This window comes from Eptesicus fuscus, chromosome 17 (assembly GCF_027574615.1).
Source record: "Eptesicus fuscus isolate TK198812 chromosome 17, DD_ASM_mEF_20220401, whole genome shotgun sequence".
In the NCBI taxonomy this organism is placed as follows: Eukaryota; Metazoa; Chordata; class Mammalia; order Chiroptera; family Vespertilionidae; genus Eptesicus; species Eptesicus fuscus.
The window spans coordinates 34497899-34521865 of record NC_072489.1 but is presented as its reverse complement, the minus strand read 5'-3'; the positions used below and the strand labels follow the sequence as shown (position 1 = coordinate 34521865).

The 23967-nt window shown below is 36.1% G+C and overlaps 1 protein-coding gene and 1 non-coding gene across 3 annotated transcripts in view; both read left to right on the top strand.

Moving 5' to 3' along the window:
- RNLS (renalase, FAD dependent amine oxidase) overlaps positions 1-23967 on the top strand; it is a 228000-nt gene that overhangs the window by 44385 nt on the left and 159648 nt on the right. The gene's annotated exons all lie outside the window — the stretch shown is intronic.
- On the top strand, positions 16542-16653 carry LOC114226879 (small Cajal body-specific RNA 20). The gene has a single exon (XR_003612989.1). It is a non-coding gene; the product is annotated as a small Cajal body-specific RNA 20 (non-coding RNA).

Below are 23967 nucleotides of genomic sequence, written 5' to 3'. Positions count from 1 at the left end.
GACAGGGATTGTTTTAAGAGCCCACAATAATAACCCTTGAAGATCCATAAATATGTGAAGGGCTTTGCAGGGCATTAGAGATACTGTGTTTTAATAGAAGACAGCACCACATGGAGTTTTTTAAGTTTCATGAGTTTAGAAGACTTTTTCTGTGTGTTTTTCTTTTAAATTTGATTGTTAAATCTTGAAATGAGCAATGATATTTGAAATGTTTAAGAGAGAGATATGGTGTGTTTTAGAAATATGTCTTGGTTGGTTTTGTAAGATTAAAGAAGTGGTAACTGGGCTTATGTAAACATTGATCTGCTGCCTATTAAATGAGATTACATGAGGTGCTCAGTAAATATTAGTGTGCATACACTTCTAGTCTTCTTTCAACCAGAAAGATGCTTATGATTTGGCAAGGTTAGGGATGGAATAGTTGCTGGGCTTGGAAAATCACAGAACTTCATGCCTGAATATGCATCAGACTCACCTGTAAAGATTTTTTAAAAAGATAAATGCCTGGGAGGATCTCAGACCTTCTGAATCAGGGTCTCTGGTGTGGGACCCAGATACATTTTAAATGCTCCTCAGATTATTCTGATGAACAGCCAAGTTTATGAATCACAGGTTAGAGGCTGGAGAAGGTACTGGTTTTCTATAAACAAAAGCCAAACAAATTATTATCTTGTCTTTCCTTGAGGATACACCATAGTCAAATGGAAAAAGTACTAGGCAGGGTTCTAATCCTGGACTTAGTTCTGCTAATGTAGAAGGTCACCTAATTTCTTTTTTAAAAATATATATTTTATTGATTTCAGAGAGGAAGGGAGAGGGGGATAGAGATAGAAACATCAATGATGAGTGAGAATCATTGATTGGCTGCCTCCTGTATCCCCCCCAACTGGGGATCAAGCCCTCAACCCAGGCATGTGCCTTTGACCAGAATCAAACCTGGGACCCGTCAGTCTGCAGACCAATGCTCTATCCAGAGCCAAACCGGTTAGGGCTCACCTAATTTCTCTTATCTCTGTTTCCCAGCTGCTTAATGGAGACTGATAATTTCTGTGCAGAGCTGTTGTGAGTATTAAAAGAAGCATCTATACCCTAGGAGCTGACTTGTAGTAGGTGGACAATAAATGTTAGTTTTTATTTGCCCCTTTCCTCTCTCTTTAGGTAATAGTGAGTCTTCAATGCAAGTGGTTCAGCATCCCAGTTCTTCTTAGTCTAATGGGGGAGATGAATGCCAAACCAATTATGCTAATATTTATTCAATTACAATTTTGTAACATGTCACAAATGTAAATTACATGTTATAATGGTTTCCAACAGGATTTTCTGACCTAATTTACATAGTATATTAGCCTTCTGTTTTAGCTACATTTTTTTTCATATTAACATATTGAAATATTTTTTCCCAATGTTAATGCAGGAAAGCTTATTGTAGGGAATAAAAATGTCTTATCCACAAGTAGAAATGAACAGATGCACACTGTATTTTGCCTGTGGGTTATGTTATACATATGTATGTTACTTACTGCTATGGGTAAATATGTATACCCTTAATGCCAAGCTTTGTGAAAGCCTTTTTATGTATTTTAATAAGGAATCTAGATTTTAAATTTTATTATATCTCTTGGGTTAAAGACAAAAGGACTGGTTCTCATTATGGTTTAACTTGGCTGAAGTGACAATGAAGAAACGTCCGAAGTCAGTTCTATTTGGCAACACTAAAAAGAGAAATCTCTCCTACCATGTTTTTAAAAACAACTTCCAATTACGTTTCATTTGGGATTAGGCTCTGTCCTAGTTATATACTTCAGAAAATTAAGATTTATAACACAAGAGTCCTAGTGTCTTAATAGCATTAGGTAAAGCTTTAATCTGTTCATTGTTTCCCACTGTGCTAAATTCAGTGTTCCTTTTATTTATTTTTTCTTTATATTTTTTATTGATTTCAGAGAGGAATGGACAGGGAGAGAGATAGAAGCATCAATGATGAGAGAGATTTATTGATTGGCTGCCTCCTGCACACCCTCTACCGGGGATCAAGCCCACAACTCAGGCATGTACCCTGACCAGGAATCAAACCTATGACCTTCTGGTTCATAGGTTGACAACCAACTGAGCCACACCAGCCAGGCTTCAGTGTTCCTTTTAAAATGGCATGAGAATTGCCTTTCAAAATCTTCTGGCATTGGCAATCAAGTTTTGTTAGATGAGAAATCTGTATTCACCCCAAAATTATACAACCCTGTCTTTGGTTTTTCACTGTTCATAAGTAATTGAGAACTTTAGGCATTTGTGTCTATAACAAGTCTAGAAGAAATCTCTTCCCTGGTTGGTGTATGTGCCCATGTTGAAAAATTATTTCTAAATTACCAGTAGAAAATATTAGAAGAATAAAGAATGGCTTGTGGAAATCACTTCTCAAATTTATTAACCTGTGTTAGTGTATGTGCTTGTAAAACAAAAGGACATTTCACTCAGTTTATATTATATACATGTAAGATAAATATCAAAGCTAACCTCTAAGACAACATCATAAAAATTAGCACATTCAACACATTAAAATTCTCTAAATATTGCTAAAACAGTAAACCCCTTAGATATGTTTTCAACTAAATATTATTATCCCCATTTTATAGCCAGTGTTACAGACATCCGAGGGCAAGGTCGATTTTTGTTAATAAATGGTGCATCAAATATGTGCATGTTAAAAAATAAATGATACATTTATTCTTTCCTTATTATGTAAAATCTGTTTGTAATAAAAGAAGTTCTATGCATAGGGCAAAATAGATTTATGCACAATGAATTTATAATGATGTTCCAGATGTTCATATTTAACTAGCGACCATTATGAAAGGAACAAAGCTTTCAAAGGTTATCTTCCTGATTAACAGCTTTCACCATTCCTGGCTGGGTGATTTTATAGTCTGTCAGGGAAATTAACCATGTAGTCTCCGGATCATAGCTGTCATAATATAGACAGAATATAATTTCACACATTTCAATCATATATTGAGATGAAAGGCAGACATAACTTGATTTCCTTTAATGATTTATGTACTGTCACAGATATATTGACTTACCCAAAACATGAAGGGAAATGAACAGTTTGTCAAAGTTGGCATATAGTTTTTAGTACAAAAATATGGCCGTCATCAGAGATGAAATGTACAACCACAAAAGCACTCTCAAGGACTTCATTTCTCATGATTAATTTTTCTTTTTTTATAATGCTATTGAATACACCAGTGTGTCAAATTTCATTTTCTAAGAAAAACATCTAGTTGAAACAAACTAATTCTGTTGTAAAAAGGGAAATACTAAATCAGAAAAATACCATCCAACTTTATAAACAGACTAGAAATTATAGGGATTTCTCAACAGTCCCAACAATGTGATACTGCTAGGAGTGCATGTGCTTCCTTAAGCTTGAGTGGCTTATTATAATCAGACTAAATTCTCACACCATGTAAATCCATTAAGTTTATAACTTAAATCCATGAGAATTATAACTGAGAGAGCCTTACCAAATCAAGATCAAATTTAATTATATGTTCACATTATATTCTAAAGAATAGAGGTTTTAGTGTAAAATAAGCTTCATCTCTTTGTTCTGAATGGAAAATGAAGAAAGAACTTTTTTTTTTCTCAGTTGTGACATACTTTCCAGGACATATAAATCTTTCATATGCTCCTAAAGGCCTCCATTTACTGGTAGATAATCCCTGACCTAGCTATCTTCCCTTCTCTATTTTTTAACCAACTGTATTAGTTTGCTAGGGCTGCCATAATAAAATACCACTGACTGTGTGAATTAAACAATAGAAATTTATTTTCTCACAGCTCTGGAGACTACAAGGCCAAGATAAAGGTGTTGGTAGCTTCTCTGAAGCCTCTCTCCTTGACTTGCAGACAGCTGCTTTCTTGCTGTGTCCTTACATGATCTTTCTTCTGTGTGCCTGCCTCACTGGTGTCTGTGTGTCTAAATTCCCTCTTATTAGAAGGACATCAGGAAGATTGGATCAGGGCCCCATCCTAATGGCCTCATTTTATCTTAATTACCTATTAAAGGCCCTGTCTCCAAATACATTCTTGTTCTGAGGTACTGGGGGTTAGGGCTTCATCATATGCATTTGGAGAGACACAATTCAGCCCATATCTATTGCTCTCACTCTCCCTCCCTCCTTCCTTTTTTCTTATTTCTTTACTTTTTGCTTTAAAACTTTGTTGAGCACCTACTTGTATACTAGGTAGGGGCTAGAGGCTAAAGATACAATGATGAATGAATAAATCGTAGTCTTCCCTCCAAAGATCTGGAGGAGGAAGCAAAGAAATAGTTAATTATATTAAGAAGGACAGTGTTCTCAGGAGTTTGCGTATAAGGCATTATGAAAGAACAGGGAGGACCACTGTAGCCTGCCTCGGGGAATTCAGGGAGACCTTTGCTGTAGAAGCAGCCTGTAGCTGAATCTCGAGTGACTAGTAGCAGTCAGCCAGGAGAAGAGAACTGAGAGAATGTTTTACAAAGAGGCAACAGAAACAAGAGCCCATCGGTGGAAAAAACACAGCCCAATTGGGCCCTGCAAATAATTCAGTAGAATGTGAGCGAAGCAGTTGTAAGGGTTGAGACTGGGGTGGTAAACGATGGAAAATACTGAATCAGTATTTAGTGCTTCTTGAAAATAAATTACAGTACCATAAAAACAATGCTATGCTTGGTAAAATAATTCATATTAAAATCAAAATAGAACTGACAGCCTTGGGAAAATATATAAGTAACTCATAGTAGAAAGGGCTAGTTTCCTTGATCTAAGAGTTCTACTAATCAGTGTGAAAGGCCAGTAATGTAGTAGAAAAATAGGCAAAGGAATAGAGATTTGAAAGAAAAAGAAATGCAGTGGCTCTTAACACGTATGAAAAAATAAGATACAACATAAAACTACAAGATACTTTTTCACCTTTGGTCTTGGCAAATTCTTAAAAATGTGATAATAGTGTATTATAAAGATAAAGAGAAATACATACTTGCCTATATTTCTGGTGGCAGGGTCATTTGTTATAATCTTAGCAGAGGAAAATTTGGCAATATCCCTCAAAATTATAAGTACACATTCCCCAACAATTCAATTTCTAAGAAGTGTTCACACACATGTGAAATAGCATTTATACAAGTGTTCATTGCAAAACTAATTATAATAGCAAATGTTTAACATCTAATAAATCATATGCATTAAATATTTTGAGGCAGATATAATGTTTTCTTCAACATATTCTGATTTTACTAAAACTATAAGAGGAAAGGGTAGAGGGATGAAGGGGTTGCTAGATATGTGATAAAGCAAGTACATAATATTATTTATAGAATCTACATGGTGAATATATGAATGTTTATTATAAAATTCAACTTTTGTGCATATTTGAAAACTTTTCTAAAATGTTAGCAAAAATTGCCAATAATGTTATAGACTATTCATACTGGAACAGTGTAATGATGGTGCATTCATACCATGGAACACTATAGCTATTTTTAAAAAGAATAAGACAGGGAAGGCTCTCCAAGGTATATTATGAAGTGAAATTAGATGTCAAGGATACCACCATTTGTAAAATATCTCTAAAAGGATGTGCAAAAATTGGAAAAAAAATAGCCTCTGGTAGGGGAATTCATATGGGGGGTAGGGTGGAAGGGAGATCTATTATTCTATACATTTTTGTTTTGAATCATGTGAATTATAGCCTACTCAAAAACAAAGTTTAAAAGCATTATAGTTACCAGCAGATACTTCTGATGTCTTACTTTCTGAATTTCTTTTTTTTTAAATTTTAAAATAAAATATTTTTATTTATTTTAGAGATAGAGGAAGGGAGAGGGGGAAAGAAATAGAAACATCAATGATGAGAATCATTGATCGGCTGTTTCCTGCACACCCCCTACTAGGGATCGAGCCTGTAACCCGGGCATGTGCCCTGACCAGGAATTGAACCATGACTTCTTGGTTCATAGATTGATACTCAACCACTGAGCCATACAGTCTGGGCAACTTTCTCTAATTCTCACTGCCATCTTACAAGGTAGGTTATTAATATCCCCATTTGCAGATGATAAGAGTTTCTGAATTCAATCATTTGCCAAGACCACACAATTAGAAAGTGAAAGAGGCACAGCTGGGATATAGTTTTAATTCCAAAACCTTTGCCCTTTGCATTGCCGAGTGGTGCTAGGAACACTGCCTTCCCAGCAAAGGGCACAGAGGTGGGAAGGAAACAAAATAACATTTACAACATGACTATCAGTTTGTCAAGAACATCAGTGATCTCTACATTGTAAAATCCAACTATCAATCTTCTGCCTTCATCATACTTGACCTTACCTCGGGGACTTGAGCTTAGATTAGTGACACTCCCTCCTCGAAATGCTGTCTTCAGTGGCTTCCCAGACAAAACTCCTCTTTTACCCTTCCATGTTAGTGTCTTCTTCTCATTCTCTCTAGACTTCTAAATGTTGGTGTCCCAGGACTCAATCCAATGCCCTCTTCCCTTCCTCATCTATACCCTCCTCATCCAGTTTCATCACTTTAAGTCCCAAATGTACATCTTCAGCTCAGGTCTCTCCCTGAATTCAGAAAGTCAACCTGCTTGTACAATAAGCACCTCAAACTTAACTCATCCGAGAGGAACTTCTGAGTTCTCCCTTTACAAGCATGTTCCTCCCACAGTTTTACCATCTTTGAAAATGACAATTCTATCTGACTCCAGTTGCTCAAGCCCAAAACTCTGGCATTATCTTCCTTTGCAGACCCCACATCTTGGTCACTTGGGAATTGAGCGACCTGCTGCAATCACTGTGACCTGTGTGTCACTGAGAAAGCATTCTCCTGAGAGATGACGCCCTGAGTGTCTTATGCAGCTGGAAGTCCAGAACCCACCACTGACTGGCTTGACAGGGAGGGAGATGATGCCCACCGAACCCCCATTTTTATAATAGATTGCTCCCTCACTCTAATCCATATTCTTATCTTTCCATTCAAAATCCCAGTTTTTTAATCTATAAAATGGGCACAATAATTGTATATACCAGATATAGTGGGGTTTTTTTTATGTAGATTAAAGTTTTAAGTGATGTAAGGTGCTAATTAATATAGTGCCTGTTACATAGTAAGCCTTTAATAAATATTAACTTGCTTATCTGGTATTTATTTTCATCTCTGGTGATACAAATATATTCTCTTTATTAATAGAGGTATTGCTTAAATTGACCACTGTTTGAGTGAAGCATTTTAAGGATAGAAGTTTGGTGGAAGTTTTATTCTGAAGCTTTTGATATGAGTCAGTGGAAATTTTAATTGACATTGTTAGATAATTTCTTGCTTGTTTGAATAATTGGAAATATTTAAAAGGTTTTAAAAATCTGTTTTCTGTGATTTTTCTTGCAAGTTTATATCAGGATGGTTAGAATTATCTGCCCAAATATTTTTGGTTTTGTTTTAAATTTTTAAATGTTGAGTCATCTCAAATGTTGAGTTAGACCATAACTGAAATGTTGAGTTATACCATACAGTGCATATTATCCCAAATGTGCATTTAATTAGTATATATACCATGCTATTCTATTGGGGAAACTATAGTCTTCTATCTAAAAGTCAGACATAAATTTGACATACTTTCCTGAAATGTGTAATGGTTGAGATTTCCAATCCTAAATTATTCTCTAAATACTCATTCATATTAAAAGCCTCAGTGGGCACATGAATTCCAAATATTAATATCCCAGGGGATGACTTAAAATGACCATTTGGACATAGCTAGAAAGGAGACTATGAAAAATTTATCCACATTGGAATGGGGCTTGATAAGTCATCTTGGCCATCTAGAAACGGTCATAAACTGTTTCAGGCAGATGGGTATCACTCTTATCAAAGGTATCTGAGAAAGAAAGACTATATGACCAACTGGTATCTTATTTTAGTATTTAATAATCATAGCTGTGAGGATATTCTTCCTTATAGGTATTTAAGCCTTCTTCCCTTTTTATATTATGTCCTTGGCAGAGAAGAGCTCACCTGTTTAATCATTTTTTGCATATATTTTTTAGTTGTAGCAAATTCTTCATTTTTTTAAACCTAAACTGTTCTTAAATATTCAACCTAACTATTTTCTGGCATTTAAAAAAGGTAATCAAACATTTTGTATATTTTATTCTGAGTTCAGAACTAAGATTAGAACTGTTCTCTTTCTTTCCTTCTGCCCTCCCTTTCTCTTCACTCTCTCTCTTACTTTCTTCCTGCCATTCATTTCCTCATTCAGCTAATACTCTCTCAGCATTTACCCACACCAGCCACTATGCTAGGTGTTGGGAATGCTGTAAGGAACAAGACATATGCAGTCCATTTTCTCATGGAGCTCACTGGCAAATGCAGTTTAGTCCCTCATTCAGGATAATGAGCCGTCATCACCTGTTTTTGTTTGCCAGTGTCAAAGACCAGCATGTCACAAAATCATGATCAGACAAATAGAGAAGGAAGTGATGATGAGTTCTCTCATTAGTGTCATGACATTGAACCTCAAAGTACTGCATTCGTTCAGTATCACTTCCCTGGGCGTCAGTAAGAACCACAGAGAAATTCATTTCAGGAATGTAGGAGGAGAACTAACTCCACAGGGGCAATCTTAGAAAGGATTTGAGAGCCCAACAACAACAACAACAACATAAGGGTCTTGCCAAAGAAAAGGCAGTCATTCTAAAACGATTGCATCCTGGGACCCAGAGGGAAATATGCAGTGCCTTTGAGAAAGGATGAAGGAGGGTGAGAGTAAACCAGTTCATCAACAGTTATATTTAGGGATAAGCTGAAAATGGGAATTTTGACATTATTAGAGAGCATGTTTCTTTTCACTTCTACATAGTTCTTTTCTATATAAACAGTGTGTCAAATGGACATTCCAAGATGGGGTAGAGTACTGGGAAAGTGAGGGTGATTATTGGCTATAGGCCTCCACCTAAAGACACAGAGTTCCAAGACTGTGGTCTTTTAACTCTTCACCCCCAGAGCTGCTACAGTCACAACACCAGAACCACAACCATCACCAGTACCAGGTAAGTTGCAAGCTACTGATGGGGAAATGGTAGGAAAGATCATTAGGATTATATCAAACAATAACACTGAATAACAATAGCAGCAATAATCCTAGCTACATTTACTAAGCACTCACTAGGTGTCAGACATTCTGGCAAATATTCTACATACATTTTCTCATGGAAACATCACAACATACCTGTGTGGTAGAAAATCATTAAGAAACCCATTTTACAAATGGAGAAATAAAGGCATGGAAAAATGATGTAATTTTCACTAGGTTACACAGATTGCAAGTGGTAGGGTTAATCAAATACAGGTCTGTCTATCTGCATAGGACACTGTGATTCCTCACCAGAGCTCTTTTCACTCAAAAGCCCTCAATTCAGGCTGCTTATCAATTGGAATTTGCTATTTTCCTCAAGTTTAATGGCTACACAGCTGGCAACTAAAGACAGGGTAAGATTAATAAAGTCTTCAAAATAGTGCTTATTGGTATAGTAATAGAGACTATTCTAGATTAAATTTTCAATTTTCTAAGAATGCTGATTCATTTTGCAGCTGCAACTGCCATCTACTAACTGATTAACTCTTCTTACTATTGACTGTTTACTCTATTTTAAGGTTTCAGAACTATCCAGTTAATCCCACAGTTATCAATTGTAGAGACATTAGATTTACATATGATCACAGCCCAAAATCATGCCCATGGATGTAATAAATGGTTACATTCTTTTATCAGTGCATTTAGTTTCCTAGTGGCCACTAATTTTGAACTCAACATGTGTTGCATTGAAATTAAATATTTATTATAATCTTTGAAGTTTACTTTGGAAAGTACTTCAAAAATTACCAGTATATTAAATAATAATGTATTGCTTCTCTTTTTAAAAATCTGATAGTGGTAATCCTTTGTGAATTTTGCTCTTTTCAATTCATCAGTGCAGATGTTAGCAACTCACATGGGAGAGCTAAAAAATGCTTTCTCATAAAAGCTGTAAAAAAAAAGGCAGCCATAAATCATGTACTTTAAATATGGGAGAGCATCTTGCTTGGATAGTACAGTTTCTCAAGAACAGATGATTGTAAAATGAAAGGTTTAATACTTCCATTAACATACCACTTTCTTTATTGATTTGTTTGCCACTGATTGGACCCCTTCTCTTAGGGATGTCATTTAAGACTCGATGTTCTGTATTTTTCAATAGATCTTTTTTAAATTACCAGGAAAAATATCCAAAGAAAAGTATTATACTCATTTCATGTGTATATGTGTGTGTGTGCGTGTGTGTGTGTGTGTGTGTGTGTGTGTGTGTGTGTCATTGGGGCAGGTAGGCCCTCAGACTATGCATTCACATTTAATTGCATTTCATATTTCATCTCCCTAGCTCTTGGACTTGACTGATGGTTAACAGTAAACATGTATAATTATTCTTTCATGCAACTTGGCCATTGGCAGTGATTTTCATAGCAGTAATTTAACTGCTGAGGCTGCAAGTCAAGATTCATCAGTTTTATTAGGTTGCTGAACCTTAAAAGCTTATGGTTGATGATGTTATTAACTCTCTCTGCATTTCCTCTATAGTAAAAGGAAAAATTGGAAGTGCAGCAGTTTTTAATATAGTCTACGTGTGGGTGGCTATAAAATGCAGGGGTGAAAACTGTCAGAGCTCAGTAAGTGACTAACCCAGTTCTCTCAATACAGCCACTATAATCAGCAAGCATTTAGTTGCTTCAGAATACTTGAGCCTTTCACTTTGCAAAAACAAATTTACAGAATTGTTTTGTGTTCTGAATTCTTTGTTTTTTAAAAATAGTATATTCACCTTTCTTTTGTTTTTTAGACTTATTTTTTGAATTAATTTTTATCCATCTGATTATGAAAACATTCAAAAAACAAATAAATCAACATGTAAATCAATTGTTACCATCGTTTCAGACTTATTTTCTTTCTATATACAGATAAAACCATATAGGTTTTATTTACATTTACTTTTTATTTATTTTTGCTTGTTTGTTGTTGTTTATTTTTCCTGAATCATTTGAAAGTAAGTTGATAAGTTGCAGACACCCTGACAGTTTTTTAAATTAATTTTAAATTCAGGTTCAAATCAAAACTCACTCACCGAATTAGGTAGATGTATCTCTTTTGCTTTAATCTAAAACAGTCCTCCCACAGTCCTTTCCATGTTCCACTTTTGTGTAATTTGTGATCTTGACATTTTTTTGAAGAGTTCAGGCCAGTAGAAAATATGATGATATGAATTTGTCTCACTATGTCTTCATTAGATTCAGATTAAACCAGTGGTTCTCAAATTTTTGCATGCTTCAGGATCATCTGGAGGGCTTATTAAGTATGGATTGCTTGGCCTACCCCCAGAGTTCCTGATTCAGTAGTTCTGTTTGGAGCCCATTCATTTGCATTTCTATCAAGTTCCCAAGTGCTGTTGAAGCTGCTGCTCAGTGAGGCCCTCCTTGCTGCCTCCAGTGGAGTTACCTTGGAAAATGATTCTTCTGGTGCAGTAATGAATCAGAGGCCTCTTGTTCACTCTGCAACAGGAGCTAATGTAGAGCTAAGGTATTTGAAAATAAGCCCTTACGTTTCAGATCCCATTAGTCAAAAAGTTCTACTTGGCTCATCAACAGAAATAGCAGCCTAGAAAACACTATTAAAATTCTTATCTAATCGTAAGCAGGATTTTGCTGTCATTAAATATTTACAGTTTCATTGTAAAGGATATTTATGATTACGCATGTTCATAATTCTTTCCTCCATGCCTCTTCCTGCCAATAGGAGAATTTCCAAAAACCTGTATATCTTATAAATCTATGCAAGAAGTTATTACTTCCTCCTTTATCTGTTTGACATTTGTTTTTAGACTGTAGTACATCCTTCCTGCTGGCCGGTCTGCCTGTTTCTTATATGTACCTCTCAGGGTCTCAGATGGATGATGAGCAGGGTCCACTGTTGGGCTTTGGGCACATGGGGACAAATGTGTTTGGTCAGAGACAGCAGAAATTGGTTGCTGAGGTGGGAGAGGGGAGAGGAGCCTATAAAGAAAGGTTCTTAAGAAATGACTCGGGCTGTGTCCACTTCTGGGATTTACGTCTGTCTGGTTACTGTGGGGTGGTCCAAATAAATCTACTTGCAGAACAGCTGAGAAACCTCCTGTGAGGATTAGCACAGGGGGAATGCCTTCTATGTAAAAAAAAAAAAAAAAAAAAGCCAGTCCTGATACAGCAGCCCCAATAACAAGTAATTTTTATAAGAGCTTATAACATATCAGCTGTTAGAAACACAAGCCTGAATCTTGGGGAGAGAAAAGGAACTATAAGAAATGCTTAATGGCCATTACACTAAATTTTGGGATTCATTGGAACCAAGAAATCCTGCTTTAAAATTCATCTAACAGAGTATTAATCAAATGAGAGTTTTTGTACCTTGGGGATCAAGATAGTCATAGGCAGAGAAATACTGTGCCCAGCAGAGCACTGCAGACTGGTGAGTGCCCAGCTGCTGCTGCCATATCGAGTGAGCAACAATGGAATCTTCCACATGAATAGCACTTGTATCTTTAATTACTTCAGTTCTCATCCCCTAAGCCTAAGGACATTCTTCTGCATAAGCACACCATCATTGTCAAACCTGGGTAAAATGACGATCGTTTTGTAATTTCATCTAATATTTTGTCTACATTCAGATTTTCCCAAAATGTCTTTCATACTTGTTTTTCCTCAAACTAGGATCCAAGTTCATGAATTGCATTAATATGTTCTTACCAGAGAATTTTTCATTGTTAATTTTGAAATAATTTTAGACATAGAAAAATAGATGAAAGAATAATGCAAAGGATTTCTATATATTTTTCATCTAGATTCTCCAAGTGTTAACACTTCATAACATTTGTTTTATTAATCTCCCTCATACATAATAACAATAGTACTAGTATTTATTTCTGAACTGTGTGAGAGTGAGTTGCTTCTTACATGATGGTAGTACAATGGTCAAAATCAGGAAATTAGTGTGGGATGCAATATTATTATCTAATCTACATACTTTATTCAAAATTTTCCAGTTGTCTCAGTAATGCCCTTTATAACAACAGGAAAAAGAATACTTTTTTCTGCTCTAGGATTCCTTCCAGGATCACATGTTACATTTAGTTGTCATGTCTTTTTAGTTTTCTTTCATCTGAACAGTTCCTCAAACTTCATCTTTCATGACTTTGGTATTTTTGAAAAGCTAAAGGGTCCTGAGCAATTATACTACAAGTGACCCTTGATTTCAATTTGTCTAATGTTTCCTCATTATTAGATTCAGGTTTTGCAATTTTTGGCTGGATGTGAGGTGTGTCCTTCTCAGAACATTATGTTTAGGAGGCACATGATGTTGGTTTATCCCATCACTAGTGATGCTAACTTGGTTATGTTAAGTGGTGGTGATCACTTGGTTAAGGTATGTTTGTTGATTTCTCCACTGTCAAATTACTATTTTTCCTTTGTAATTAATAAGCAACTTGGAAGATACTTTGAGACTCTGTAAATATCCTGTTTCTCATCAAACTTCCATCCACTAGTTTTAGCATTCATGGATGAATCATAGCTAGATAAATTTTATGCTTTTGACCAGGACTTTTTTGCTTTTTTTCTCCTAAATGATCTCATAAACACTGTTTTATAATTCTATTTACCCAAGATTTCTTCCAAAATTCTAGACAGTTGGCTCTAAAAATCTTTCAATGGTATGCTGTGCTCAGAGACCAGGTGTTGTTGAGTCTCCTTCTCCTCACACCTTCCCTTTGGACAGGTGCTTGTTCTCTCCCAGAACTTTCACTGGCTTAAGCCATCCGTTAGTTATGTAAGATACTTCACATGACATTTCTGCTTTGTCCTATTTTTTCTCCTGCCTGTTCCTGGTTTTAAAAAAAAGTCTTTAATGCCCACATTCTCAAATCCATCGACTTATACTTTTCAAGGTTAGGCCTTTGACATCTCTCTTTGTAAAAGACTTCCCCATTGTTGTTGTTTCCCATAGCTTTTTGTTCTAAATCTGTCTTTACTGTGTTTACTTAGCATCTCTCCCATTTCATCTTTTGAAAATCACCTCTATTGAGCCTTTTCACTTCTCTTTCATTGTGGGCTATTGTCATTTGAAGACTGCATCCCAATGGTTGTCATCTTCTTTCACCTTGAAACACTAAGACATGAAAATAAGCTAATTCTGTGCTGTTTCGATCTAGCCCCTCTGCTTCCAGGGAATTGACTTGTGTCGATTATCTATATTGTTGCTTTTTAATGTAAGTGTGTTTCTCCAATATTTTCAACAAATTCAGTTTGTCTTCCAAAACAACTCTGAACTCACTTTTTCAGATTAATTTTACTCATTTTTCATTTACTTCAGATTTCATAGCCTCCCCCAACCTTTGTTGCTGCTACCAATAAAGTTCATTCTCACTGGGGCCCATGCTACAGGCCCATTCTCTTTTTCCTTTCGTTTTCATTTTGATATGTTTCCCAGGGAAGCGATACATTCGGTATGAGATTTTCAACCATTAGTACACCTATTCTTACCTTCCTTTTAGAATGCCCTGCCTGTTGGCCATCTCCAGAGCTATGTCTGTACTCCCACACAAGTTCCAGAGTCTCCCTCTGAAAAAACACTAGGTAAGGTGTAGATCTCACACTTGGAACCATCCCTGGCTGCACACCATAGGGAAATGCTTTCTTGAATTGCAACTACCGTTTCTTGAGCTGTTCAGCATGTATTTCCCTATTCCAGCTTTAACCTTGGTCTTCCATGAAATGAAGTGTTTTTTTTAAAGGAATCCAGTTTGTTGTGTGTTGTGTGTGGCAAAAGGATGTGGCACCTGATCACAGACAGCCTCTAAAGTCTTTGAAATTGTGTGAAGATGTCTATGCATTTCTCTTGGGAAAGGGTTTATAGTTTCATCAAATTCTCAGATCATCCTGTCTTCCTTTCTCAAATTCTGGTTCAAGTTAAGATTCTCTACTTCAAAGGCCAAACAGGCGGTTTTTTCTGCATTTCAGTGTCTGCAGAACTGTCGGCCACAGAGCCTTCCTTCTCCTACCCCATTCTTGAAGGTTACCCTTTCCCAGAATAATGAAATTCTAAATAGTTCTCTTGGAAGTTCTGGACCCTTTGCTCATAATATAATACTCCCAGCTCTACAATTTAAAAATCCTACCAATTCCTTCATTCCACAGGTTTTAATTATTGCTTTTGATGCTTACAGTCAAGTCTATATTCACTCTGTCTATTGGGCAATTGCTCCCCTCCTTTCATAAATAGATAATTTCAAATTGTTTTCCTTTTAAAGTTTCCTTCTGAGCTACTTCTCTCCTTCCAGAAGGTGCATAAATGTTCTCTCCCCTCTTCCTTCTGTCCCCTTTGCCTTCTGCAACCCATATGGAAGGCAGAATAGACAAGTTAAAAGTGTTTGCTTTCCTCCCCTTTTTGTCTTCTGCAACCCCCACCACAACTTTTTCAAATGGCTTTCCTCTCTGCTGCTCCAGTTTTTCCAAATATGCTCCTTTCTTTCACAATTCCCACTTGAAACTGACACTCATCAAGTCCTGAACCAAAAGAAAAAAATGCTGAGATCCACTCTCATTTCTACTCCTGTTGCCCTTCATCTTAAATTTCTCTGTCAGTGAGGCTAACCCCAAACCAAGTTTTTATATTCCTCCCCCCTTTCCTTCCCACTTATACACATAGACTTATTGTCATTTTAACATTCTCTTCTTTCTTCCCAAATTTCCCCTTTCTCTCATCCCTCTACAAAAGCCCCCTTTGATTCCCCTTCCTTTAAGTACACCCCATTCACTTAGGTGAAGACCACTTATTTTGACATAATCCTGTGAGGTAGTGAGAGCAAATGTATTATATACTCCATCTTATAAAGATAATAGCTGGGCCGGCTGGTGTGACTCAGTGGTTGAGCATTGACCTATGAACCAGGAGGTCATCATTTGATTCCCAGTCAGGGCACATGCCCGGGTTGGGAGCTCAATCCCCAGTAGGGCGGGTGCAGGAGGCAGCCAATCAATGATTCTCTCATCATTGATGTTTCTATATCTCCCTCCCTCTTTGAAATCAATAAAAATATATTTTTTAAAAAATATATAATAACTGAAGCTTGGAAAGTTTAACTTACGTGTCTAATACAACACAACTAGTTACCTACCATAACATTTACAGACCCAAAGCCCTCTTGTCACACTCAGTTTGTCTAAGGATCCCCTTTCTTCTTGGAACTAAAGATGAAGATAAGTTGGGGCTATCAGCTAATTTCTCAAGTCATGCTAATACCTGTGTGCACCTTTCTCAGACAGATAAATTTCATATTTTTGCAGCAAGTAAAACATGCAATGATTAAAAACTCTCTATACAAAACATTGGTCTCAAAGTTGTACCAGTTTATTGTTTCATGTTGCTTCTTAAAACCTGGGAAGGACACTGCAGGGGGTTTCTGTTTTCCTCAGTCAGATCAACCCTTTAGGATCATTGGATCATTGTCGGGGCTGCCATGAGCTGGACAGCCTTGTTTTCCTACCTCAGACATTTGGGGAAACAAAACAAAACTGAGAAGGAAGTTTTAACATATCCAAAGTTAGGTAATGGAAATAATACTTGTTATTATCACTAGGAATTATTTCTGTTGTAGGAGAGGTTATTTTAAAAGAAACTATTGAATATCTTTTTGCATCAAAGCGGAGAATGACTTGGAGGCAAATCTCAGTGTCTAACCTGAAAAATATTAACGATGGGGGGATGTCCAGGTTTGTTCAGAAATAAGTTGGAATTTGAATATTTGAATGTTGTTTATTGTTCTCTTGAGTATAGAAATAAGGACAACAGAGTAATTGTTTAGCTGGTGCCTTGGTGCCATGAAACTTTTGCCTAATTGTTTAATTTAAAAGAATCAAAGATTGGCCTTAGAGACTTTTAGAGAAAAGTTCAGTGCTCATTTTGGTTGGTACCATTCAAAGTTTTCCCATATTACATAGCTGGTAAAACAGTGGGGTTGGGACTTGGACCAAGTTCTCGATCTCAGATCTAATACGCTTCTGATATGTCTCCACCATCATCTGTACTATTAATCTTTGAAAATAGACCCTGTATCAGGCTAGCTTTTGAATATGGACCACACATATTCAGAATGACTTCACATATAATTTCTGAATAATCTTGGGTCACTTTGGAAACAATGCAATGAATATTTTCTAAAAGTAGAGCTTCAAGTAAATACTTTCAATGCAAAGAAAATAATAAATTTGGTTCCATTAAATTATAGAGTCTTTTATTAATTTTATTCACTCCCATTTAAGCTCTTTATTAATCCTGTGTCTCTCACTGGCCCAAAAAAAAGCTTGTCCATAGAATGACTAAAGAAAATATTTTGTTGATTAGATGAACTGATATCCCATTTGTATGCTAATTATTAAGAAACCAGAAGCTACTCAGTATCTTTTTTTTCTTCATATTTTCACTTTTTAACAAATAGTCCTTACCATTTTGCCACATAACTTCCTATTGTGGAGCAGTCTCTACTCTGAAGCTAATTGCAGCACTGTTCAAAACCTGAATATCCCTAACTCCTTCTTTTCCTCTTCCTTTCAAAAATCTGTCTACCAGTGTATGTATTTTAACAGAATCCATATGTTCCTTTCCCCCCCCCCTTACCTTTTTTTGTTTTTGTTTTTTTAATAACTCTACTGTGCATATCAGGGGATGGCTCTTGGCATTCATCTCATACTATCATGACAAAAGATAATCAGTTTTCTTTTAGTTTAACATCAGAGTCAGAGGTCAAGATATTGTCAGTTGAATGTCCTCCAGTGTTTTTTATCTTGTTTATGCTCTGTTAGTGTTCAGAATTGGTTAGGAATGTTTTTATAACCCAGTTGTCAGGGGTGGTTAAAGCAACATGGGCAAATCAGCTTTGAATGACTTCACGTCCCCCATCATACCCAAGGAAACAATTAAGATAGTTGAGATTGTGCCTTTTGAGTTGTTGCAGTTATAGCAAAAAGGGAAAGCAGAAAAGGATAGGGGAAGAGAGATGAGGAAGGGACACTGTATTATCCCATAATAAAAAGTCACACATTTATAGATACATCTCTACAATAATATACGACAGTGGTTTTGAGTTGTTTTATAAAATAAGAACAGTGAAGCACTCTATTTAAAAGATAAATGTTCAGGCAAAAACACTGGGAAACTTACAAATTAGAAAGTGATCTAGGGGAGGACAATTTTCTGAGTGTTAAAACAACTACAAAAAAACCTGCCCTGCCGGTGTGGCTCAGTGGTTGAGCATCAACCTATGAACCAGGAAAAGATCATAGTTTGTTCCCGGTCAGGGCACATGCCCGGGTTGTGGGCTCCATCCCCAGTTGAGGGGGGGAGGGTGCTGGGGGCAGCCGATTGATAATTCCCTCTCATCATTGATGTTTCTATCTCTCCCTCTCCCTTCCTCTCTAAAATTAATAAAAAATATATTTAAATTTTTTAAAAATCTGCAAAATAATTGACATCATACAGTAGCTATTCAGTGACTAATAACTGATGCTCAATTTATAAGCTTTCCTCTGTTCCTATATATAGTTTCTGTTAACATTCAAAGATACTCTATATAATATGGTAGAAAACAAGACTATAATCTGCTTAAATGCCTATTAAATATCCATTTACTACATTTGTTATCTACTTTGCCAGGATATCAGAACATACATCACTAATGAAAAAAAGTAATACATATAAATTCCTATTAAATATCCATTTATTATCTCTTCTAACTATACATAGATTATCACAATGGTTCATTTAAAGCTGGCTTGCAGATAAGCACATGCCAGGGCTAGGAGGTGATGCATGCTGGTAAGAAAATGAAAAATGAGTCCATTACATTGATTTAATTTCTTACATAACACAAGTTGGCTAGGATGGCATATCAGTTATTGTAGGTAACACCTGTCTATAAATGTTTTGAGTTATAAAATATATTTAAATGGGTCATACTTTTATTCACTTTCACAATTTAAAATCCCATACTCAGAACTTTATCCTGGGTTGAAAGGGGATTGCCATAAGCATTGGGAGAGAAAAGGAAATATAATGCCCCCAAGTTTGGTCATTCTGCTTCCCTACTTTTGGGATCCATCTACAAATTATCTTTTAGTAAATATTTGGGGATAATGGATTGAGGAAGATTAGGTAATTGCACACATGCAGGACTAGGAGGAAAAATTGTGTTAAAAAAAAGAGCAAGTCAATAATTTACATTTTACTCCTATAGATACCTTCACAGTTTGCATGCCATTTCCCAGAAACCACCTCTTGGACTTTTTCTGATGTTTCTTAACAAGACAAAATGCTACCTCAAACATTACTTTTTAAAATGAAGTAGAGCATCTTTTCCCAGAATGTAGAGCATCTTTTCCCAGGGAATGTTCTGTGGACTGGGGGGGGGGGGAGGCGAGGGGTGGTGATGGGACTGGGGGTCGAGTGTCTGGTAAAATCAGATTGGGAGGTTCTCACACAGTCTGTTTTCCTCTTGACATGCACAATGCAAATTAGCATATGAAAAATACTGCTGTAAAGTACATTATTTAACTCTGTTTATCCCAGCTTTTCACAAGCCTAAAATGATTTTTTTTTTACCATTTTTACCTTTTATTTTGTTACTTTACTCTATTTATCATTATCATTATTTACTCTCACACATCTGTAACATCTCTAAGAAATAGCATTCTATCCTTAGGAAACATTGGACTAACTAAATTTCACCTTCATGGTCCTTCATGACCTCCTTTTCACAGCATCACTACTTCTCCAAGATCTGCAATGCTACCAGTGAAATTTTAGCATGTAATTAATTATTGCTTTCTCCTTCCATGTATTGCACAGATACCTGGGGCTATAGATAGAGTACTCTTGGCACTGTTTGATTATGAGGAAATAAGTAGGTTAATAAGAAATTAGTTTGATACATTTAATACACCTTTGAAATATTGTCCAGAAAACGAAATAACCTTCCTGAGAATAGTTAGTGAGCTCATGTATACTCAAGAGACAATAGAGTCTGGGTGGCGTGGCTTAGTGGTTGAGCATTGCCCTATGAACCATGAAGTCACGGTTCGATTGCTGGTCAGGGCACATGCCCGGATTGTGGGCTCGATCCCTAGTGTGGGGCATGCAGGAGGCAGCCAATCAATGATTCTTTCTCATCATTGATGTTTCTATCTCTCCCCTCTCCCTTCCTTTCTGAAATCAATATATATATTGATTTATTTATTTTTTTTTAAGAGAGAGATACAATGGTAACTGATGGAATAGAGTCCATTTCAGTCCATGTTAGGCCCTAACAAAGGAAGATATTTCTGATAAGGTTTTGAAATGCCCCACGGTTTGGGTTGTTTCTTCCCCTCCTTCTTAGGTTTTAATATGTTACAACTCCCAGGTGATTTGTATGCTGTGGCTTAATTTTGTAGCTGTAGTCACTTCAAGAAATTTTACAAGAAAAACAAAACTTTAAATTAAAAAAAATCCCAGTTTTAGGTAAGACAAGATTGATATTTTGATGCTATATTGTACAGCCTTAGAATTCTGAAGTTTTTGAGTTGCCTGTGAGTCAACATAAATAAAAGATAAACAAAATAAATATGTCATAGTTTTAAGTAGGTTTTTATTGTAACTGGCAGTCCATAAAGTTATTTTTAGGAGAACTAGAACACATTATTCCTGCAAAAAGTATGTTTACATTTGCTAATAATCAGGATTCTTAACCTTAAAAAAATAAACAGCTTTCTGTATTATCTGATCTCATGTGGTGATTTATTGTCATAGTAGTGACTAATGTTCACTTTGTATGTGCAGATTTTTTTTTTAGGTAAAGATTGTAGGAGTTCCCACTCATGAGCTTAAAAAGTTCAGAGATGAGTATAAGACAATCTTTTAGTTGAAAATTATTCAATAGAGAATTAGCTACAATGAAAGTAACTACATACTTCATGTGCTTCTTTTAAAACAACCTCAGACTGTTTGACATTTAACAAACTTAAGATCACATCTTAGAGAATTACCTGAGGAACTGCAATATAATTTCACTGATTCAGTTTCTAAAAGATAAATGTTTTGCTACAGCTTGCTCCAAAATCAGCTTAAATCATGTCCTTTGGTTGACTATTAAGTGAACAAATTGAAATTAGCATTTTGCAGCATAGTTGTTTTTTTCCCCTTGTAAAATCTAGCCAAAAGTTTATTTGTAAAAGAGTTTTAAGCCCGGCCAGAGTGGTTCAGTGGTTGAGCGTAGACCTATGAACAGGAGGTGATGGTTCAACTCCAGGTCAGGGCACATGCTGGGTTTGCAAGCTTGATCCCTAGTAGAGGTCATGCAAGAGGCAGATGATCAATGAGTCTCTCTCATCATTGATGTTTCTATCTCTCTCTCCAACTCCCTTCCTCTCTGAAATCAATAAAAATATATTTTAAATAAATAAATAAGAGTTTTAAGAACCTTTTCATGTTATTTTAGCCAATTTTCCAATATAGCTGATGTCTCTAGCTATACAATGGACAATCTTCTAGCAATATCTCACCTTTAGTTGCTCAATTAAAAATAAAATCAGTAAATCACAAAAGAGTTCACAGTTCAATCAAGGCCAGACTTTTGAATGTACCTTCTTGTCTCACAAGAAACTACAATCTGAATATTTGCTCTGATGTAGTAAAAGCTCTAGAATACAAACAGATGGTCTTAAATCTCAGATGATGAACTACGCATTATAGATACACAGACATGGCTGTTTGGTTGAATTTGCTGACAAGAGCATCTCTTCGACAGGACTGATGCATTGATGTGGTCTTCTATGCAAAGAGGTTATCTGTTTTTTTGTGAGAAAATGGGTAACTTAAATTGATGAGGTCCTTGCTATTAAGTTTCAATTTGAGTCACCTTGGGAACCATATCCTCCGTATCCATTTTGACCTTTTACTTGTTTACACAAAGGGAACATCTTCAAAAGACTCATATCCTAGAATTCATTCTGGCCTCATCACACAGAGCTGTGGTTTTGATGTTCTTGTTCCCAATTTATTGCCAGGGTCCAAGGACCTGGGTGCCATGGTGATAAAGTGCCATTGAAATGCATAGGTAATCAGTCAGTGTACTGGAGAATAGATTTCTTTATTTTCTGAACAGACAAAAGCATTCTTCTTTGAAGCAATGGGAGTAAGAGGACACTTAACATTTCCATTATGAGACAGCAACGACAGAGGCAAATTAATAACTTTACCTGGCCAGTGACTATCTCCAGGGAACTGAGAGTATTGAAAACCCTAATTGACCTCTCTTCATATAGAACACGGGGCTCTCTTTCCCCATTTTTAAATTAGAAGATATTAAAAAGGCAAATCATTTTCTCTCAAACTGAGTTCAGGTCCATAATGGAATTGGGAGCAGGATTAGGAACTGTTGGATTTCAAGGCAGGACCGCTGTGTACAGTGTACCTTACTATAGATAATGATCCTCACTTTAATCACTTGTCTGTTCTGAAGAGCACATCACAATTTACAAGAGGCCATGTAGTCTGAGCTGACTACAAAGAATATTTTTTAAAAGGTCTTTTAAATATTCAAATGCATACACTTCATTTTAAATGTTATCAGCTTTTGCCATTCACAACTATGACCCAAATTCCTCTCTCAAACATTTTAATTGAGGCCAAATTACTTCGTTTTCTGCTTTTACAAAAGAATGTGGCACATTCATTGCTGGATAGTAATCTCGGAAAATTTGGCTTCTGGTACTTCTGCTCTCTTAGCCTTTAACCTCTCCTTCTTCTCATTTATTTCATTGTTCATTCTGCTTTCTCATATTTTAATATTATATTTTATTTTCTCTCATTTATTTATTGGTCTTTTCTTTCCAGTTAACTATTTGAAGTTCTTAATAGGTAACATTTGGCCACTTTTTAAAAAAATATTTTTTATTGATATCAGAGAAGGGAGAAGGAGAGAGAAAGAGACATATCTATGATGAGAGAGAATCATTGATCAACTGCTTCTGCATGCCCCACACTGGGGATCGAGCCCACAACCCGGGCATGTGCCCTGACTGGGAATCAAACCGTGACCTCCTGGTTCATAGGTCAATGCTCAACCACTGAACCAATCTAGTGGGTCTGGCCTTTTTTTTTTCTTAAACAACTTTATTGAGGGATATTAGACATTCAATAACCTACACTTATGTATAATATGTTAAATTTTCTATATGTATACACCCATGAAATCACTTAAGATCATGTGCATATTCATAACCCCACCTCCAAATTTCCTCACGATTCTGTAATTTATTTCTCCTACCACCATTCATCCCTGGCATCCCCAGGCAACTGCTGATCTGTTTTCTGTCTCTCTAGATAACATTTACCTTGTCTAGAATTTTATATAAATGGAAACATACAGTATATGCAACTTTTTGTCTTCTTTCACTCTGCATAATTGTTTTGAAAGTCATCTGCATTTTTGCAGGTATCAATAGTTCATTCCTTTTTATCAATGATAGAGTATTCCCTGTATAAATATACAACCGTGTGTTTATCCATTCATCTGTTGTGGATACTTGAGTTTTTTCCAGTTTGGGGCTGTAACAAACTGCTTTGACCATTTGTGTGCAAGTCTTTGTATAAACATGTATTTCCTTTTCTCTTGGGTCAATACCTAGGAGTAAAATGGCTGATTATGTGTGAGACATATGCCTACTTTTTTAAGAAATTGTCTAATTGTTTTCCAAATGGTTAGACCATTTTACACTTCCACCAGCAGTTCCAGTTCCTCTACCATCTTACCAACACATCATCATCATACCTAATAAA